Source organism: Eschrichtius robustus, chromosome 13 (assembly GCF_028021215.1).
Source record: "Eschrichtius robustus isolate mEscRob2 chromosome 13, mEscRob2.pri, whole genome shotgun sequence".
Taxonomy (NCBI): domain Eukaryota; kingdom Metazoa; phylum Chordata; class Mammalia; order Artiodactyla; family Eschrichtiidae; genus Eschrichtius; species Eschrichtius robustus.
In genome coordinates, this window is record NC_090836.1 from 85571798 (window position 1) to 85581120 (window position 9323).

Sequence of the window (9323 nt, forward strand, 5' to 3'; positions counted from 1 at the left end):
ATATAAGTGTGGGCCTATTTCTGGATGTTCTATTCTGTCCCATTGATCTATATGTCTATGCTTATGCCAATACCACACTGTCTTGATTCTGTAGCTTTAGAATAAGTCTTGAATTAGGTAGCGTAAATCTTCCAAGATGGTTTTTCTCTTTCAAAATTGTTTTGGTTCTTCTAGTAGTAGTTCTATAAAAATTTTAGAAATAGCTTTTTAACTTCTTAAAAAAAAAAAATCCCTGCTGGGATTTTCACACAGACTACAATGAACCTACAGTTCAATTTGGGGAAAGTTGATATCTCAACAACTGAGCCTTCCAATCCACAGAATAATATATCCTACCACTTATTTAGATCCCCTTTACTTTCTTTCAGCAATGTTTTCTAGTTTTAAGAACACAGATTTTGTATAACTTTCATTAAATGTATTCTTAAGTGTTTTATGCTATTGTAAATGGAAATAGTTGCTGGTATACAGACATAGAATTAATTTTTGTTCAGTTTTGATAATTCGTATCTCTAAAGGAACTTGTATAATTTATTTCAGTTGTCAAATTTATTGGCATGAAGTCATCATAATATTCCCTTATAATCCTTTTAATATCTGTAAGATCTATAGTAATGTCCCTCCTTTCATTCCTAATATTGGTAATTTGTTTCTTCTCCCATTTTTTCTTGATCACTTTAGCTAGATGATTTCAACTGCATTAATCTTTTCAAAGAAACAGCTTTTGGCTTTATTGACTTTCTATACTGCTTTTATGGTTTCTATTTCTTTGGTTTCAATTGTTATCTTTATTATTTCCTCCCTTCTACTTGCTTTGAGTGTAATTTATTCTTCTTCTGTAGTATCTTAAAGTGGAAACTTAGGTTATTGATTTGAGACCTTTCTTATTTTCTAATATAAGCAGGTAAAGCTATAAGTTTCCCTTTACATGCTGATTTAGCTGTACCCTACAAATTTTGATATGACTTTTTTCATTTTTATTTAGTTCAAAATATTTTCTAATGCCTCTTGTTATTTGTCTTCGATCCAAGAGTTATTTAGAAGTGTATGTTTCATTTCCAAGTATTTTGGGATTTTCCAGTTATCTATCTGCTATTGATTTCTAATTTAATTCTATTGTGATTGAGGCACATACTCTGTAAGATCCAATCCTCTTAAATTTATTGAGACCTGTTTATGGTACAAGTATGATCTATCTCAATGAGTGTTCCATATGCAACTGAAAAAGATATGCATTCTGTTATTGTTTGGTGAGTGTTTTATAAATGTCACTTAGGTCAAATTGATTCACAGTATTTTTCAAATATATAGTCTTGCCAAATTTTTTTCCTACTTGTTCTATCAATTACTGAGAGAGAGAATGTGTTTAAAGAGCCAACTATAATAGTGGATTTATTCATTTATTACTTTAGTTCTGTCAGTTTTTCCTTCATGTATTTTGAAGTTTTGTTATCAGGTGCATAAACATTTAGAATTGGTATGTTCTTTTGATGAATTGATCCTTTTAACAGGAAATGTCCATATTTATCATTGGCAACACTCCTTGTGTTATAGTCTACTTTATCTAATATTAATATACCTCCTCTACCTTTCCTAGTAGTAATGTGTTCATGTTATATTTTTCCCACCCTTTTACTTTTAACCTATCTCTGTCTTTATATTTAAAGCACATTTCTTGTAAACAGTATATAGTTGGGTCTTGCTTTTTTGTTTACTATAAAAAATCTCCCTTTAGCTGTCATGTGTAACTTATTTATATTTAATGTAATTATTCATATTGCTGGTTTTAATTCTACTCTTGCTATTTGTTCAATCTGCTTTTTTCCCCCTTTTCCTTTTTTCCTTCATTATTTTGGATTGAGGTTTTTTTTTCTCACTATTGGTTTATTAGCTATAACTTTTGGTTATACTTTATGTGGTTGCTTAAGATTACAACATGTTTCCTAAACTCATCTTATAACAGTATGAATTAATAATATACCTCTTCACATATCATGTAAGAACTTTTCAGCACTATGTATTCTACTAATCTCCTCCTGTCCTCTCTTCTATTTTTGTATTATATTTTACATCTATACATTATATAAATTCTATAATACTTTGTTATTTTTACTTTAGTTATCTTTTAAATAAATGAAAAATCTATATCTTCATTCTTAAACAAATTAGCTCATGACAAGTGGAATGCCATGAGTTGATTGGCTTAAATCGGAATATCTGAATCAATCACTATCCAGGGAGGATATATTTATCCTTAGACCACTCAGACCTATAGAAGCACTAAACTGGCTGTGCTTTCTCTGAAGCACATGATGTTTGTAGGGAAGAAATAGAAACAGGAAGAAAAAAATGTGTTATGTTTTGAAGGAGAAAGGAAGTAATTGATGTGATCTAGGCAACTAGCAATGGCCACTGGCTCAAGTTATTTCCTTACTGATTTTTTTTAAAATTAATTAATTAATTAATTTATTTTTGGCTGTGTTGGGTCTTTGTTTCTGTGCGAGGGCTTTCTCTAGTTGTTGCAAGCGGGGGCCACTCTTCATCGCAGTGTGTGGGCCTCTCACTATTGCGGTCTCTCTTGTTGCGGAGCACAGGCTCCAGACGCACAGGCTCAGTAATTGTGGCTCACGGACCTAGTTGCTCCGCGGCATGTGGGATCCTCCCAGACCAGGTCTCGAACCTGTGTCCCCTGTATTGGCAGGCAGATTCTCAACCACTGTGCCACCAGGGAAGCCCTCCTTACTGATTTTTAATGAGCCTGGTTCCACTACTTTATTTTTTAATTTAAAAATTTTAAATTGAAGTATAGTTGGTGTACAATATTATATGAGTTATAGGTGTACAGTGTAGTGATTCACAATTTTTAAAGTTTATACTCCATTTGTAATTATTGTAAATGGCTGCCATTCACTAGAAACTCACATAGACACACTCTAAGCAGGGCCATTTTTGTATGATTTGATTGATTAGAAGATTTCATTGGTATGGTTTAATATTATTATTGTGCAATACCCATGTCAGTACATTTTTATGTGGATTGCTAGGTGATTAATTTTATGGAATGGCAGGTAGAATCACTCTGCTTTGCATAGTACTCCTGGGAATCTAAGAAATATAGGATAAGTATCTTACCATAAAGTTATATCAAGAAACTTAGGGATTAACCAAGATGGCGGAGTAGAAGGACGTGCTCTCACTCCCTCTTGTGAGAGCACCAGAATCACAACTGTCTGCTGGACAATCATTGACAGGAAGTCCCTGGACTTCACCAAGGAGGATACCCCACGTCCAAGGACAGAGGAGAAGCCACAGTGAGACGGTAGGAGGGGCGCAATCAGAGTAAAATCTAATCCCATAACTCCTGGGTGGGTGACTCACAGACTGGCGAACACTTATACCACAGAAGTCCACCCACTGGAGTAAAGGTTCTTAGCCCCATGTCAGGCTTCCCAACCAGGGGGTCCGGCAACGGGAGGAGGAATTCCTAGAGAATCAGACTTTGAAGCCTAGTGGGAATTGATTGCAGGACTTCGACAGGACTGGGGGAAACAGAGACCCCACTCTTGGAGGGCACACACAAAGTAGTGTGCGCATCGGGACCCAGGGGAAGGAGCAGTGACCCTGGGGGAGACTGAACCAGACCTACCTGCTGGTGTTGGGGGGGTCTCCTGCAGAGGCGGGGGGTGACTGTTTCACTGTGGGGACAAGGACTCTGGCAGTGGAGGTTCTGGGAAGTGCTCCTTGGCGTGAGCCCTCCCAGAGTCTGCCATTAACCCCACCAAAGAGCCCAGGTAGGCTCCAGTGTTGGGTTGCCTCAGGCCAAACAACCAACAGGGAGGGAACCCAGCCCCACCCATCAACAGTCAAGTGGATTAAAGTTTTACTGAGCTCTGACCGCCACAGCAACAGTCAGCTCTACCCACCACCAGAGCCTCCCATCAAGCCTCTTAGATAGCCTCAACCACCAGAGGGCAGACAGCAGAAGCAAGAAAAACTACAATCCTGCAGCCTGTGGACCAAAAACCACAGTTACAGAAAGATAGACAAGATGAAAAGGCAGAGGGCTATGTACCAGATGAAGGAACAAGAAAAAACCCCAGAAAAACAACTAAATGAAGTGGAGATAGGCAACCTTCCAGAAAAAGAATTCAGAATAATGATAGTGAAGATGATCCAGGACCTCGGAATAAGAATGGAGGCAAAGATTGAGAAGATGCAAGAAATGATTAACAAAGACCTAGAAGAATTAAAGAACAAACAAACAGAGATGACCAATACAATAACTGAAATAAAAACTACACTAGAAGGAATCAATAGCAGAATAACTGAGGCAGAAGAACGGATAAGTGACCTGGAAGACAGAATGGTGGAATTCACTGCTGCGGAACAGACTAAAGAAAAAAGAATGAAAAGAAATGAAGACAGCTTAAGAGACCTCTGGGACAACATTAAACGCAACAACATTCGCATTATAGGGGTCCCAGAAGGTGAAGAGAGAGAGAAAGGACCAGAGAAAATATTTGAAGAGATTATAGTCAAAAACTTCCCTAACATGGGAAAGGAAATAGCCACCCAAGTCCAGGAAGCGCAGAGAGTCCCATACAGGATAAACCCAAGGAGAAACACGCCGAGACACATAGTAATCAAAGTGGCAAAAATTAAACACAAGGAAAAATTATTGAAAGCAGCAAGGGAAAAACGACAAATAACATACAAGGGAACTCCCATAAGGTTAACAGCTGATTTCTCAGCAGAAACTCTGCAAGCCAGAAGGGAGTGGCATGATATACTTAAAGTGATGAAAGGGAAGAACCTACAACCAAGATTACTCTACCCGGCAAGGATCTCATTTAGATTTGATGGAGAAATCAAAAGCTTTACAGACAAGCAAAAGCTAAGAGAATTCAGCACCACCAAACCAGCTCTACAACAAATGCTAAAGGAACTTCTCTAAGTGGGAAACACAAGAGAAGTAAAGGACCTACAAAAACAAACCCAAAACAGTTAAGAAAATGGTCATAGGAACATACATATCGATAATTACCTTAAACGTGAATGGATTAAATGCCCCAACCAAAAGACATAGACTGGCTGAATGGATACAAAAACAAGACCCATATATATGCTGTCTACAAGAGACCCACTTTAGACCTAGGGACACATACAGACTGAAAGTGAGGGGATGGAAAAAGATATTCCATGCAAATGGAAATCAAAAGAAAGCTGGAGTAGCTATACTCATATCAGATAAAATAGACTTTAAAATAAAGAATGTTACAAGAGACAAGGAAGGACACTACATAATGATCCAGGGATCAATCCAAGAAGAAGATATAACAATTATAAATATATATGCACCCAACATAGGAGCACCTCAATACATAAGGCAACTGCTAACAGCTCTAAAAGAGGAAATTGACAGTAACACAATCATAGTGGGGGACTTTAACACCTCACTTACACCAATGGACAGATCATCCAAAATGAAAATAAATAAGGAAACAGAAGCTTTAAATGACACAATAGACCAGATAGATTTAATTGGTATATATAGGACATTCCATCCAAAAACAGCAGATTACACGTTCTTCTCAAGTGCGCACGGAACATTCTCCAGGATAGATCACATCTTGGGTCACAAATCAAGCCTCAGTAAATTTAAGAAAATTGAAATCATATCAAGCATCTTTTCTGACCACAACGCTATGAGATTAGAAATGAATTACAGGGAAAAAAACGTAAAAAAGACAAACACATGGAGGCTAAACAATACGTTACTAAATAACCAAGAGATCACTGAAGAAATCAAAGAGGAAATAAAAAAATACCTAGAGACAAATGACAATGAAAACACGACGACCCAAAACCTATGGGATGCAGCGAAAGCAGTTCTAAGAGGGAAGTTTATAGCTATACAAGCCTACCTAAAGAAACAAGAAAAATCTCAAGTAAACAATCTAACCTTACACCTAAAGAAACTAGAGAAAGAAGAACAAACAAAACCCAAAGTTAGCAGAAGGAAAGGAATCATAAAGATCAGAGCAGAAATAAATGAAATAGAAACAAAGAAAACAATAGCAAAGATCAATAAAACTAAAAGTTGGTTCTTTGAGAAGATAAACAAAATTGATAAGCCATTAGCCAGACTCATCAAGAAAAAGAGGGAGAGGACTCAAATCAATAAAATCAGAAATGAAAAAGGAGAAGTTACAACAGACACTGCAGAAATACAAAGCATCCTAAGAGACTACTACAAGCAACTTTATGCCAATAAAATGGACAACCTGGAAGAAATGGACAAATTTTTAGAAAGGTATAACCTTCCAAGACTGAACCAGGAAGAAACAGAAAATATGAACAGACCAATCACAAGTAATGAAATTGAAACTGTGATTAAAAATCTTCCAACAAACACAAGTCCAGGACCAGATGGCTTCACAGGTGAATTCTATCAAACATTTAGAGAAGATCTAACACCTATCCTTCTCAAACTCTTCCAAAAAATTGCAGAGGAAGGAACACTCCCAAACTCATTCTATGAGGCCACCATCACCCTGATACCAAAACCAGACAAAGACACTACAAAAAAAGAAAATTACAGACCAACATCACTGATGAATATAGATGCAAAAATCCTCAACAAAATACTAGCAAACAGAATCCAACAACACGTTAAAAGGATCATACACCACGATCAAGTGGGATTTATCCCAGGGATGCAAGGATTCTTCAATATACGCAAATCAATCAGTGTGATACACCATATTAACAAATTGAAGAATAAAAACCATATGATCATCTCAATAGATGCAGAAAAAGCTTTCGACAAAATTCAACACCCATTTATGATAAAAACTCTCCAGAAAGTGGGCATAGAGGGAACCTACCTCAACATAATAAAGGCCATATATGACAAACCCACAGCAAACATCATTCTCAATGGTGAAAAACTGAAAGCATTTCCTCTAAGATCAGGAACGAGACAAGGATGTCCACTCTCACCACTATTATTCAACATAGTTCTGGAAGTCCTAGCCACGGCAATCAGAGAAGAAAAAGAAATAAAAGGAATACAAATTGGAAAAGAAGAAGTAAAACTGTCACTGTTTGTGGATGACATGATACTATACATAGAGAATCCTAAAACTGCCACCAGAAAACTGCTAGAGCTAATTAATGAATATGGTAAAGTTGCAGGATACAAAATTAATGCACAGAAATCTCTTGCATTCCTATGCACTAATGATGAAAAATCTGAAAGAGAAATTATGGAAACACTCCCATTTACCATTGCAACAAAAAGAATAAAATACCTAGGAATAAACCTACCTAGGGAGACAAAAGACCTGTATGCCGAAAACTATAAGACACTGATGAAATAAATTAAAGATGATACCAACAGATGGAGAGATATACCATGTTCTTGGATTGGAAGAATCAACATTGTGAAAATGAGTATACTACCCAAAGCAATCTACAGATTCAATGCAATCCCTATCAAATTACCAATGGCATTTTTTACAGAGCTAGAACAAATCATCTTAAAATTTGTATGGAGACACAAAAGACCCCGAATAGCCAAAGCAGTCTTGAGGCAAAAAAATGAAGCTGGAGGAATCAGACTCCCTGACTTCAGACTATACTACAAAGGTACAGTAATCAAGACAATATGGTACTGGCACAAAAACAGAAACATAGATCAATGGAACAAGATAGAAAGCCCAGAGATTAACCCACGCACCTATGGTCAACTAATCTATGACAAAGGGGGCAAAGATATACAATGGAGAAAAGATAGTCTCTTCAATAAGTGGTGCTGGGAAAACTGGACAGCTACATGTAAAGGAATGAAATTAGAATACTCCCTAACACCATACACAAAAATAAACTCAAAATGGATTAGAGACCTAAATATAAGACTGGACACTATAAAACTCTTAGAGGAAAACATAGGAAGAACACTCTTTGACATAAATCACAGCAAGATCTTTTTGGATCCACCTCCTAGAGTAATGGAAATAAAAACAAAAATAAACAAATGGGACCTAATGAAACTTCAAAGCTTTTGCACAGCAAAGGAAACCATAAACAAGACGAAAAGACAACCCTCAGAATGGGAGAAAATATTTGCAAACGAATCAACGGACAAGGGATTAATCTCCAAAATATATAAGCAGCTCATTCAGCTCAATATTAAAGAAACAAACACCCCAATCCAAAAATGGGCAGAAGACCTAAATAGACATTTCTCCAAAGAAGACATACAGGCGGCCACGAAGCACATGAAAAGATGCTCAACATCACTAATTATTAGAGAAATGCAAATCAAAACTACAATGAGGTATCACCTCACTCCTGTTAGAATGGGCATCATCAGAAAATCAACAAACAACAAATGCTGGAGAGGGTGTGGAGAAAAGGGAACCCTCTTGCACTGTTGGTGGGAATGTAAATTGATACAGCCACTATGGAGAACAATATGGAGGTTTCTTAAAAAACTAAAAATAGAATTACCATATGACCCAGCAATCCCACTACTGGGCATATACCCAGAGAAAACCGTAATTCAAAAAGACACATGCACCCCAATGTTCATTGCAGCACTATTTACAATAGCCAGGTCATGGAAGCAACCTAAATGCCCATCAACAGACGAATGGATAAAGAAGTTGTTGTACATATATACAATGGAATATTACTCAGCCATAAAAAGGAACGAAATTGAGTCATTTGTTGAGACGTGGATGGATCTAGAGACTGTCATACAGAGTGAAGTAAGTCAGAAAGAGAAAGACAAATATCGTATATTAATGCATGTATGTGGAACCTAGAAAAATGGTACAGATAAGCCAGTTTGCAGGGCAGAAGTTGAGACACAGATGTAGAGAATGGACATATGGACACCAAGGGGGGAAAACTGCGGTGGGGTGGGGATGGTGGTGTGCTGAATTGGGCGATTGGGATTGACATGTATACACTGATGTGTATAAAATTGATGCCTAATAAGAACCTGCAGTATAAAACAACAAACAAACAAAACCACTAATACTAAACTTTCATTGAGTTATTTGTATGGAAATATGTTAATATAAATGTTTCAGAAATTACATGAAATTTCTAAAAATCTTATATTTGTATTTGTATGGAAATATGTTAATATAAAGGTTTCAGACATTATATGAAATTTCTAAAAATCTTATATTTGTATTTGTATGGAAATATGTATGGAAATATGTTAATATAAATGTTTCAGACATTACATGAAATTTCTAAAAATCTTATATGTTCTGGTATAATGTTATATGTAATAATCCTAGTTATTA